The sequence below is a fragment of the Carlito syrichta genome, unplaced genomic scaffold (genome assembly GCF_000164805.1).
Source record: "Carlito syrichta isolate Samal-C Ts95f unplaced genomic scaffold, Tarsius_syrichta-2.0.1 Scaffold301904, whole genome shotgun sequence".
NCBI lineage: Eukaryota > Metazoa > Chordata > Mammalia > Primates > Tarsiidae > Carlito > Carlito syrichta.
In genome coordinates, this window is record NW_007246000.1 from 143,445 (window position 1) to 156,891 (window position 13,447).

The 13,447-nt window shown below is 37.0% G+C and overlaps 1 protein-coding gene across 5 annotated transcripts in view; it reads left to right on the forward strand.

The window, feature by feature from the left end:
- Positions 1-13,447, forward strand: part of RTN4 (reticulon 4) — an 81,494-nt gene that overhangs the window by 1,083 nt on the left and 66,964 nt on the right. The window contains exon 1 of one of the 5 annotated variants that reach the window (XM_021711185.1): positions 7-92. The exons of 3 other annotated variants lie outside the window; for them this stretch is intronic. The gene's annotated coding sequence lies outside the window, so the exon portion shown is untranslated. Of the gene's footprint in view, positions 1-6; positions 93-455; positions 542-13,447 lie in introns of those variants that run through there. One more of the 5 variants, XM_021711182.1, reaches the window with a different exon arrangement.

A 13,447-nucleotide genomic window follows, 5' to 3' on the forward strand; every position in this document is an offset into this window, starting at 1 on the left:
CCCGCGGGGGCTTTGTCTGCGGGCGTCGGGGCGATGGCGCCCCGCCCGCTGGGAGGCGCGGCGAGAAGGGTGGGGCGGCCGCGGAAGCCCGGGCTGGTGCTTCATTGTCTGTCTGGGTTTCGGGGAACGCGTGCCCCGCACCGGCTCCCACATTCTTCTCGCTGGTCCCCGTGCCCCCGAGTCCCGGCAGTTAGGCCCCCGCCCCTCGTAGAAGCTGGGTGTGTACCGAGGAAATAGGGCTGTGGATGCGTTGGGCCGACTTGGCTTCGGGGAGAGGATGGAAAGGCCTTGGCACCCCGTTCTTTGTAGGAGGGGCTTTTGTCTGCCCGTCTGGGTTGCTCCTCGGGAAAAGGTGCCGTTTCCCTGCGGGTCTGTGTGCCTGCATTGAGCCCTGGGCCCCCTCCCTGGGTGGGTGACCCCCTGGCCTTCGCCCCCTCCCCCTCCCCCTCCCCTTGGGACGAGTGGGAAACGTCCACATTGGCCCAACTGCAGTGAAGGGAGAGCGCCTCCAGTGGTTGGAGAATTGGGAAGGAGAGTTCTGGCGAGGTCCTGGCACTGCCCAAGCTCACCGGGGTGTGGTGTGGCGACTCCCCACCAGCTAAACCCGGCCCAGGAAACGGGATCTGGGCATTGTGTTCCGCGGGAGCGCAGTTCTGCCAGGATTCAGCTGCAGAGTCAGATAAATTGTTGTTAGTGCGTACTGGCTCAGCCTCCTAACACATCATCCCTGAGTCTTAGAGGAAAAAAGGACAGGCAAAATGGTTGACACTCCTAAAGAAAGGAAGACCTGTGGATTTCTTGCCGGGAATTGGCTAATTGAACTTGTGGCAAATTTACTATGAGTCTTAACGAAATGTTTTGAGACGGACATTTTTATATATGTGGGTTAGAAATACTGTTTTTTTAGAAGTTGTGTTTCAGGTTGATGGAGACAGAATACAGTCATGTGCCGTTTGAGTAAAAGACCACGTATACCACGGTGGTCCCATAGATTGTAATGGAGTTGAAAATATCCCATCGCCTAGTGGTGACTTGATGATTCTGACCCGGTGTTGGTTTTAAACAAACGTTTAAAAAGTAAAATAATAAATTTAAAAACAGAAAAATCTTACAAAATAAGGATATAAAGAAGTAAAATATTTTTTGTATAGATGTACAACGTGTTGGCATTTTAAGCTAAATGTTGTTACAAAAGAGCCAAAAGGTTTAAAAAAAGTTTATAAAACAAAAAAGTTACAGTAAGTGAGGGTTAATTTATTATTGAAGAAGATTAAAAAATAAATTTAGCGTAGCCTTAGTGTACAGTGCTTATAAGGTCTACAGTAGCATATACCAATGTCTTAGGCCTTCACAGTCACTCACTACCCATTCAGTGACTCACCCAGAGCACCTTGCAGTTCTGCAAAGCTATATTCATGGGAAGTGCTCTGTACAGCTATAACATTTCTTAATCTTTTGTACTTTGTATTTTACTGTAGTTTGTTTTATGTTTAGATACATAAATACCACTGTGTTAAAATTGCCTATAGTATTTAGTACAGTAACATGCTGTACAGGTTTGTAGCCTAGGAACAATTGTGTATATCATGTAGCCTAGGTGTGCAGTAGGCTGTATCATCTAGGCTTGTGTAAGTACCTTCTATGATATTTGCACAGCGATGAAATCGCCTAACAATGCATATCTCAGAACTTATCCCTGTTGTTAATTAAGCCAGGCATGACTGTATGTATGGTCGGTAAAATAGTTTTCAGACCCTTTCATTCACAAAAATCTGTATATTATTATTAGGAACATTGTTTTATTGCCATTTTCATCTTGGAAAATTATTTTGGAAGGGAACATTAAGTTTGTTAGAGATTGAGAATGCATATTATTAGATTCAGTCATAAGTAGTTGTTACTTTTGGGATAGAAAGTGTTCCGCTAGCAGTAGGACCTTTCTTTATGGATAAAAGGTCAAGAGTCAAGTGGTGTAACTGCCTGCTGAGAAATCTTCATAGCCTTGCAGGATTTTAGAGGTGGTTCATTTTCCAGAAAATGAAAATCAGTTTGAAAATCATAGGAATTTATTTTCTCAATTTGCTTGTCCAGATTGGGGAAAATAAGACAATTGTGATGCTTCTGAATGACATTTTGATATTGTTGTACCCCCAAGCACTACTTAAAACACTAATCACTATACTCAAGATCTTAGAAGATGAGAAGTAACTAATTCTTTTCCTTTTCTTGTATAAAGAATACATGTTTGAGGGAAACTAAGGTGAGATGGAAAAATGCAAAGTAATATGACATTTTTAAACAGGAGATTGAAGGATTGACGAAAGCATTCTAATTTATCTTGTATTTCTTCATGGGAACAAAGAGAAGAGTTCTGTTCTTTCTGCATTGGGGATTCGGGTGACAGCATTTCCTTGGAATCTTGACTGTTGGAATACTAACTTTAGAAGGCAAAGGAGAAAGAATATTGCCTATTTAAGGACTCTGCATAGTTCCCTAATTCTGTATTGATTATACCTATTAGGGAATTTCATTTCTTTTATTAAATGTAAGAACATTGTAATTATGGTCATGGATAGCTAAACCATTTTCAGTGCATCTAGATTTCTTAGTGCACTGAAGATTTTATTCATTAATTTAACCTATTATTGATTACTTACCGAGAGACAGACACAGTTCTAGGCTTTGAGGGTACAGTAATAAACAAGACACATGTGTTTCTCATGGGGAGTACAGATGATCAGCACATAAAGAACTCAGAGTAGTGGTGTTATGAGGAAAAAAAAAACAGGACGATGCCATGGAGAATGATTGGTATGTGTCTGAGGCTTTTTTTTTTTAGGTTGGTTAAAACTAAGAAAGGCTTTTCTGAAAAGGCAAGATTTGAGCTGCAAGAATAAAAAATAATGCATATCTACTTTCTAAGCAGCTCTTAGGGCAAAAACCCTGAGGCAGGAATGAGCTCTTTTTGTGCCTGAGAATTTGGTAAGAGTAGTGAGAAAAACTAGTAGGAGAGTGGTATAAGGTGAGAGTAGAGAGGTGGGCTACACTCATTCTCGTTTGGGGTCTCTAACAACAAGCCTTGGTTAAAAAAAAAGTTTGGCTTTACAAAAATAGTGTTTATTTTAGAAATATGCTCCTTAAGTAATTGTGATTTGGGAGCTAAAATAGGTTTTGAAGATTCAGGGGAACTGAGACTGATGTGAGTAAAGAGAAGGTGAGAGAAATATGCAGAGCATGGTTGGAAACATAAATTAGCCCACCTGGAAGAAGGTTTATAGATCATTGACACTATATTTACATTATTTTTTAGTAAACTCTGATTGTCATCAGTTGGTAAGTTGTAATTTTGCTGTTTGCTATCGTGGCTGGGGCATCTCCATTGCAACGCAGTAACTCTGAAATGAGACTGAAACCTCTCACTTGATGGCGGTGAAGAAACACTTGGCTTGTGGTTGGTTAACTTAGTCTTTGAGAATATGTGCAGGAAACACTGGATAGAAATTGATTTGAGAGCAGTGCAAACATCATTAAGGAAGACTTTGAGCTGGTCTCTGATCATGTCCTAAACCAGTGTTAAGACTGGAAATGTGTAGTAGATCTGAATTCTGAAGGGTATTGAATGCCAAATTAAGGAATCTGGGTTTTCTCATCCTACTTTAACCAATGCTTTTCCATCCACAGTTGTCCTTTTTAAAATTGGTAATTTATATTATAAAACCAAAAATATGTTTATTATTATTTCTAAATTATACAGTTATTTTATTTTTTATGCCTCCAATTACTGGCATTGAAAAGCTATTGAGGAATATTGAACTGAAGTAAAATATAAAAACAGTGTTAGAAAATTGTAACAATAATCAAGATAGGTGGGAAAGAAAAACAGGTAAATTATTTAGAAAGCTTTTATAGTAGTTCTGAGAGAGGTGATTAGGGCCTGAATTAGTTCATTACTGTTCATTCAGTGAAAATGGAATAGAAGGGAGGAATATAAGAAACATAAGAAGCATGCTTTCTTTAATTAGCTGTGAATTTCTGTTTTTATAGTGAGGTTACAAAGAGATTTTCTGAAGGAAGAATTGATAGGACCTGGAGGCCATGGATGTAAATACAAATAGTACTAATGCTTATTAAATCAGTTTCAGAGACTGCCAAAATTGTTAACTGCCATGAAAATTTGTATAGAATTGAATATTACTCATAAAGTATAAATTACGACTTGGGGCTTACGAATTATTAGTCTCTTTTATTTTAAAGCCATTCATTATATGATCACTATTGGCATAGAAATATGGATTAGACATTTTAAAAGATTTTGAGTGATATATAGTTTAAATCAAGTATCAGTTCTTAATATGAAGTCAAAGTTCTTGATGTGATATTCCTAGGAAGTAGATTCCTCTAAAGACAGAGTGTTGTGCCCTGTCTATTCCCCACTTTCCTTTCATTCTTATTATCCTGAACAATTTCTCTTATTAAGCCATTTCTACTTTTAAAAAAAGTTAAAAACAAGTGGTGTGCTCCTTATGGATAGGTGAATTATGTTTCAAATTTTTTCCTAGGAAACTCAGTGCCAAATTTATGGTTTTGTTTAGTAATTCACAAACTCCCTCATATACTTTTTTTTATAAACAATATTTTTATTATATTGTGGGGTACAGTTAAGAGTTACATATACAAATATGCTTCGTTCAGGCACCCTTGTCGATAAGAGGTGTCTCCCTGTCCCCAGATGTTTACTACCATTAATCCCATCTCCCTTCCCCTCCCTCCCCTCCCCTCCCCTCCCTCCACCTTTTAAAATGAGGTGATTAATATATAGAACCTTTGATAAATAACTAAATAGATTAGTGTTTAGAAAACATACCATCTTAGTGCTATATCACTGTAAACTTCAAGGATTTTCTATATTATCAAAACATTTTTTAAAAGGAGCTTATTATCTATTATCCATTAATTGGCTTTGTTTTATGTGTAGTTATTTTCATAATATGTGTTAAAGCAATTTGTTTGAAATACCAGTGTTTTCAAGGCCCCAATTTAAACGGTACTTTTTTTAAAGGTACATAACTAGCCCAGACTAAAAGTACCAACTTAATGGATGATACTATTTGATTCTTTCCTGGAACCTCTGATTAAATAGAAGTATTAATGTTGCAGATGTACTATACTTAAAATATATTATTTGAGACATTTTGTTCCTGTTTCTTAATGTACACTCTGGAAGGCCCTCTGGAGGTGACAGCACTAGGATGGGAACTGTAATGACAGAACTGTAGTTCATCAGTAGTGGTTAAATGAATGAATGTGACCTTTGTGGGCTAGCAAGTATAGGACATAAGTATGCAAAATGATGAGACTCAGTTTTACTGTTGCTAAAGTTTTCTCAGTCTAACACCAGCATTATCCTTTTTAACCCCAAAGGAGGAATTGGTCATTTCATATTTAGGCTGCTGGTTTTTATGTTTCTCGGAATGATGATTATTGATTTTTCAGTTGCTTTCTTCATGTGTTCCCATAACATTGTATTCTAAATGCATCATAGTACATATCATACTACATTTGATAATGGTATGTTTACTCATTTGGTGTAGTTACATCACACTGTATGCTACTTGAGGAAAGGGTCTATTACCTTTTTTCCTTGAAGGAAAGGACTATGTTATATTGTGTCTGCATTGCTGAGCACAATGCCTTACATGTGGTAGGCACTTATTTGTTGGATGAGTTAAGATGTTATAGATAAATGCTGATCTTCATATTCTATACAGTTCTAGAATTACTATATTTTCCAATAAAAATATCAAATTTTACAAGTTAAAGAATTTGTTTATTTACATATACAAGGAAAAAAATTTCAGCAGTACTAAAATAATATGTAGAAGAAGAACTCTTTTTTCCCATTTATTTTAATTTTAAAGCTGTAGGGTACAATTCAGGATTAGGTATGTAAATGGTCATTGTACAGGTAAGGTTTGGGCTTCACTTGGGTCCCCACTTCACCTGGTTTGAGATCGGGTACCCTTATTGATGAAGGGTATGCTACAGAGGGTCTATTACCTTTTTTCCTTGAAAAAGGGTACTACTGCCAATCCCTTTCTTGTAGTATTATGGTAATTGTTCAGGGTCTGCTTATGAGTGAGAATCTTTGATACTCAGTTCTTTGTTTCTGTGATAGATCACTGGAAAAATAACTCTTTCTTTCCACCTATTATCCAGATTACCCAAGTCGTCTTTTGTAGATCCAACCTCTGTTAGTAGTTTTCTGGGTATTTGTCTAGAGATGTTCTATGGATAAATATTTATTTATACATATATATCTTTTTAATTTTATTTTACAGAAAAACAGCTGCAGAGAATTCCATGGATGTGTCATATTTTATTTAACCAGTCCCTTATTGATGGTTATTGTTTGATTCTTAATTTTTCTGTTAAAAATGTTGCTGTGAACATTCTTATATATACTTCTTTGGGAATACATGCTGTTATATGTGTTGTAGAATAAATCTATGCAAGTGAAATTACTGATTCAAAGGATATTTACATTTAATATTTGATAGATGGGCCAGGCTCAGTGGTTCAGCCTGTAATCCGAGCACTTTGGAAAGCGAGGTGAGTGGATTGCCTGAGCCTGCATGTTTGAGACCAGCCCGGACAACTTGGCAAGACCTTGTCTCTACAATAAAAAAAAATTAGCCAAGCGTGGTATTGCACGCCTGTAGTTCCCCCTACTTGGAAGGCTGAGGTGGAAGGATCTCTGGAGCCCAGCAGGTCAACGCTGGGGTGGCCATGAGTGTGCCACTGCACTCCAGCCTGGGTGACAGAGTGAGACCCCAACTCAAAAAAAAAAAAAAAAATAGTTGATAGATGATGCTAAATTGTCCTCCAAAGAGTTGTTCCAACCTATAGTCCCATCATTGTGTTAAAGTATCTTTTTGTTTATGCTTTTACCAACACAGTATTGCAAATTATTCTTTTAATTTATGTTTGAGTTATTTTTCATGGGCTTAGGTGTCAATACATTTTTTCTGATCACAACTTTTGCCTATTATTTTGGGTTTTTGGTCTTATAGATGTGGGCTCACTTGATCTATTATACGAAAACTAGTCTTTTGTCATCTGTCATGAAAACTTTTTTGTTATTTGTATTTTGTCCATATGGTGTGTCTTTCAGCTTAGAAATTTTATGTAGTCAGATTTACTATTTTCTTTTATGACTTTAAGTCATAAAAGTCAAAAAAGCTATTGAGCTTTGTGCAGTTCTTAGAAAGGCCTTCTCTCTAAGATCATAAAAATTTATCCTGTTTTCTCCTAGTACTTTATAATTTTTTTGATCTTGTTTTAACATTTAATTCTTTGATTTCTTTGCAGTTTAATTTGTTTTAGAGAGTGAAGTAGTGAAATAATTTTATATTTCAAGATAGTTTGTTCCAACACCATTTATTGAATCTTCCATCTTTCCTTAACTATTTTGAAATGCCACTTTTGTCATATTTTTGTAGTGTGGGTGAAATATTTTCTTTTCCATTTATCTGTCTGTTCATGAAGAAGTATCAGACTTTTAATTGCCGCAATTTAAAAATAAAATACAAACTAATAGCCTTTTCCAGGATAATCTTTAACATTTGTTTATTTTGTCCCCTCTCCCTCTGTTGGATTTTTAATGTGTTACATTACACTTAAGGATTAATTTTGGGAGAATTGAAATAGTTTCAATATTGATATTGTATATATATATTTCCACAACACATGATTTTTATTAACATGTATTTTTAAAGACCTTATGATTATATGAGGTATAGGTTTTTAAAAATAAATTAAAAAATCAGCTGGGCATGATAGTGCGTGCCTGTAATTTCGGCTACTTGGAAGGCTGAGGCGGAAGGATTGCCGGAGCCCAGCAGGTCTAGGCTGCGGTGCCCGGGAGCGGCTACCGCACTCCAGTCTGGGCGACAGAGTGCGACTCCAACCCAAAAAAAAAAAAAAAAAAAAAATTAAAATTAACTATTGATAACTTCTTTGAAATATACTGGATTATATCTTGTTAATTGATAATAGGCTGGAAAATAAGATAAGTCTTCCTGCATTTTCATTTCCAAAAAGCATTTTGTGCTAAGAAAGAAATACTCTTTGAATTCCTGTAGTACAAGCTATAGCTGCCCAGTACTGGAATTTTAAAAAAGCAGCCTCTGTATCCTTAGGTGGCCCTTTAAAAAAAAATCATTATTTCTTTAATAGCTTGTTCTTCTCATTGATGGAATTGCTACCGTAGATAAAAAAGGTTTATAAGGTTGTGTTCAAACAAGACTTGAAAGTTGTCTGGTTATATTAGTGGTCCCTTGGAAATTCATTATTAAGAAAAAGTTAGCATAACTCCTTTTTTTTAAAAAAAAAAGTAGACTTAGGGCAGAGTCTGGGGACAAAAAGATGTGTAGAGGTTGTTTGTACTTATGAGAGGTACAGATAGCTGGTTAAGGGGAAACACCAGTCCCTAGTTATAAAAAAAAGTTCTAGTCTTAAAACCAGAGAGGTCTTGTTGTGATTATACTATAAGGACAGTCACATCTTTACTGATCTCTGAACTGCTTGTATGAAAAGAGAAAACCTTACTTTAGAGCTCCAGGTCTTCCTGCACTTTTTTTTCTTCCCAACTTTGCAGGTTGATTTGTAAACTTGACTAATTGGAAGATGCCATTGTTAAGTTTGGTTTATCTCAGTGTTCTGGCAGCCCTAGATGGAGCTGACCTAAAAGCATTAAAATATTTCTTTTAATCTACCAGAGCTTTTGATCTCAGAAAAGAAGGGAATTTACTTTTTAAAAATTCTGTTCTTCTTTTCTTTTAAGGAGGTTACTAAAGGTGCTTAAACCTATCATATAAATCCCTTTCAAAATTGTTCTTAAAACTTCTTAGTCTCAACTTATCAATATCATTTTTAAGTTCTAGAAAGTTTCATTTTTCTATCAAATTTTGATATTTTAATTTTGTATAAAAATTTTTTTTTTTGTCTGATGGGTAGTGTGCTGACAGCGTATCAAGACTTGAGGATATCTCACACATGCGTGTGAATACCCAATCATCACACTTGATGAACTACAAAAGGGTCTAAAAAAATTAATTTTTTTACAAGAACTTTGTAGATACTTTTACTTACATAGGGTGAGTTATAAAAATCAGAATTTAGAAGATTTTAGATCAAGAATTTAGATCAAGTGTTTCATTATGTTATATTTTATGAACCTTTTATACTATACACCGATCTGCTGTAAGGATTAGGGTTATAAGACATCACTATTGATTCACAAGGACTGAGAAACTGCCACCTACCAACATACCTTCTCTTTTACTCACACTTATCAACTAACTTTCTGCTGTCCCCTTACTAAAATTTTGTTAATGAAACATGTTGTAGAAACTGTAGTTAAGTTTAGCATTGATAGAATCAAACTTGTGTATTTTATTTTATTTTACTTTATTTTATTTTATTTTATTTTGCTTTTTGAGTTGGAGTCTCACTCTGTCGCCCAGACTGGAGTGCAGTGGCTGCTCCCAGCCACCGCAGCCTCGACTTGCTGGGCTCTGGCGATTCTTCCGCCTCAGCCTTTCAAGTAGTTGGAACTACAGTTGCGCGCTACCACACCCGGCTAATTTTTTGAATTATTGTAGAGATGAGGTCTCGCCAAGTTGCCCATGTGGGTCTCAAACCCGCGGGCTCAGGCAATCCACTCACCTCAGCCTCCCAAGGCGTGGGATTACAGGCTGAGCCACTGAGCCCAGCTAAACTTATGTATTTTAATGCTGAAAGAGTTGTGAATAAAATTGAGTATCCTCTAATCTAACTGAATTCTGACACCATCTACATGGAGATAACATCATTATACAGGTTGACAGTACAGTCCTACAGTCCTTGCCCCTCACTTCACATACCAGTTGCAAGTTCGGGTCACAATCAGGGTTCTCAGGTTCTCACAATTCCCCCCTCAGGTTGGATGAGTTTGCTAGAGCAGCTCGTAGAACTCAGGGGAAGACTTTACTTATGTTTACCCATTTATTAGGATGTTACGAAGGATACAGATGAACTGCCATATGGAAGAGACGCATAGGGCAAGGTATGTAGGAAGGAACATAGAGCTTCCATGCCCTCTTGGAGTGCCACCTTCCAGAAACCTCTGTGTGTTCAGCTATTTGGAAGCTCTCTCAACCTAATCCTTTTGGGGGTTTATGGTAGCTTTGTTACATATGCACGATTGGTTCACTCATTGGCCATTGGTGAGATCAACATAACCACCAGCCCTTTTCTTCCTCCCAGGAGGTTATGGGTTGGTGCTGGAATTTCCAACCCTCTAATCATGTCTTGGTCTTTCTGGTGACCAAGTCCCAATCCTGAATCTATCTAGAAGCCCCCAGTCACTAGTCATCTCATTATTATAGAAGAGACACTTGTGACTCAAGAGAGTCCAAGGATTTTTGGAGCTGTATGCCTGGAAATGTGGATGAAGACAAAAATCTATATTTCACAACATCATAACACGTTATCGAGCCATCACTGGCTCCAACCTGAGGCCATTCCTGCTCTTCCCACACCCTCATAAATATTTCATGATATATCTTGCAAACTGTAAGAACAACTTCTTTTCTAAAAACCTAATAATACCCTTAATCAAATGCATCTCCAAGGTATTTAACAATAATTAGTATCATTAAGTGTCTACCCAGTATTCACATTTCCTATTTTTAATGAATGTCATAAATTCTTTTTTTTTCCACAATTAAAATTCAGAATCCAAGAAAGGTTCACATATTACAACAGGTTAATTTGTTCTATAAGTCTATGTATGGGTTTTCTCTTGCTTGTATTCTCACTTTTGCTCTGCAGTTTATTTGTTGAATGCTCATATACTTTTTCATCTTAATGTTTTTATTAGGATATAATAATGCATAGATCTTAAGTTTTAAGTTTTGACAAATACATTTATTCATTTAAACATTCATTTAACCTGTGCTCCTGTCAAGATAGAGAACATTTCTATCATTATAGAAAGATCTCTTGAGTTCTTAGCAGTCAATTCTTAGATTCAATTCTTGCTCTGGTCCCTACTCCCCAACCATTCTACCTCCAATTCCAAACAATTATTGTTATGATTTCTTTCACCATAGATTAATTTTGTCTATTATAGAACATTAGTCATGTAAATGGAATCATACATTTTAGTCTGACTGCTTGCATTCAACATGTTTTGAAACTTACCAATGATCAGTAAGTTGTTCCTTTTTTGCTACTGAGTGGTATTCCATGATATGAATATACCACAGTTTAATTATTCACTCACTTGTTGGACATTTGGATATTTATAGTGTTTAGCTATTATGAACAAAAGATGCAATAAACATTCTTTTTTTTTTTGAATTGGAGTCTCACTCGGTCACCCAGACTGGAGTGCAGTGGCTGCTCCCAGCCACCGCAGCCTCGACCTGCTGGGCTCCAGCGATCCTTCCGCCTCAGCCTTCCAAGTAGCCGGAATTACAGGCATGCGCTACCACGCCCGGCTGATTTTTTTTGATTTATTGTAGAGATGAGGTCTTGCTGCCCAGGTGGGTCTCGAACTCGCGGGCTCAGGCAATCCACTCATCTCAGCCTCCCAAAGGCGTGGGATTACAGGCTGAGCCACCGAGCCTGGCTATAAACATTCTTATATAGATCTTTTTGTAGACTTGTGCTTTCATTTCTCTTAGAGTAGACTTGCTGCATTTCATTTCTCTAAGAATAGAGTTACTGGGTTATGGGGTGGGTATATATTACATTATGAGAAATTGCCATACTTTTCTCCAAAGTAATTCCCCTTCCATCAGCAATGTATGAGAATTCTGGTGGTTCTTCATTCTTTCAAACAGTTGATAGTGTCAGTATTTTTAATATTGTCTTTAATTGTAATAATTTTAGTGAGTATGTAGAAGTTTCTCATTGTGGTTCTAATTTAGATCTTCCTAATGACAATAGAGGATTTTACATGTCTTCATGTGTATACTTTCTTCTGGTGTTCAAGTAGTTTTTTCCATTCTTTTTTTTTTTCCTTTTTTTTGAGTTGGGGGGTCTCACTGTCAACCAAGCTAGAGTATAGTGGTATAATCACAGCTCATCACAGCCTCGACCTCCTGTACTCAGGCAATCCTTTGGTCTGTGCCTCCCAAGTAGCTGGGACTACAGGTGCACATCACCACACCTGGCTTATTTTTTAATTTTTTTAAAGATATGTGGTCTCACTATATTGCCCAGGCTGGTCTCAAATTCCTTGGCTCAAGAATCCTCCTGCCTCAGCCTCTTAAAGTGCTGGGATTATAGGCATGGACCATTGCACATGGACTGATTTTAAGCCTTTTTTCTAAAAGCATTTAGACGGTAAAGTCTCAAACACTTAGGTTCAAGTTGTTCTCCTGCCTCAGCCTCCCAAAGTGCTGGAATTACAGGTGTGAGCCACCATGCCTGGCCTAGTTTTTGATTAATATATCTCTCATACTCCTTTAGTATTGTTTAGTCAGCTTAATGTTATGCCTATTGACTCCTTTATTGTTATCAAATGCACTTCTTTATCTCTGATAATACTCCTTGTTTTTGAATCTAATTTGCTTGACATTAACATAGCTGTTCCAGATTTTATAGGATACGTGCTTGGATGATACATCCTTTTATAGTCTTCTACTTTTAATCTATCTATGTCTTTATATTTAAAATGTGAGTCTTGTGGGCACAGCATGTAGTAGAATTTTCATCCAGTCTGGAAACCTGGTTTTTAAATGGGGCCATTAACATTGAATTTAATATAAGGCTCATTTAAGTCATTGCTTTTTCTTTGTCTCATCTGCTTTTTGTTATCTTCTTCTTTTGAATTAATTGAGTTTTGTTTGTTTGGTTTTTTTTTTAGGGGTAGGCTCTTGCTATGTTGCCCAGACTGGTCTCAAACTCCTGGCCTCAAGTAATACTCCCACCTTGGCCTCCCAAATTGCTTGGATTACAAGAGTGAGCCACAGTGCCTAGCCATGAGGATTTTTAAAAATTCAGATTTATGTCCTCTGTTGGGGTATTAGCTATACCTCTTTATTTTTTAAAGAAGTTGTTCTAGGGATTACAGAATACATTCTCAATTTATCATAGTCTACCAAGAATATTATACCACCTTACATGTTTCATATGGAATAAAACGTACTTCCATATACTCCTTTCCTCCTTTGTGCTTTAACTGTCATAAGTGTTGCTTCTACATGTATTATAATTACTGTATATTATAATTATTTGCGCTTCAAGAAAATTGTTTATTCTTTTTTTTGTTTTTGTTTTTTTTTTTTGAGTTGGAGTCTCACTCTGTCGCCCAGACTGGAGTGCATGGCTGCTCCCGGCCACCGCAGCCTCGACCCACTGGGCTCCGGCGATCCTTCCGCCTCAGCCTTCCAAGTAG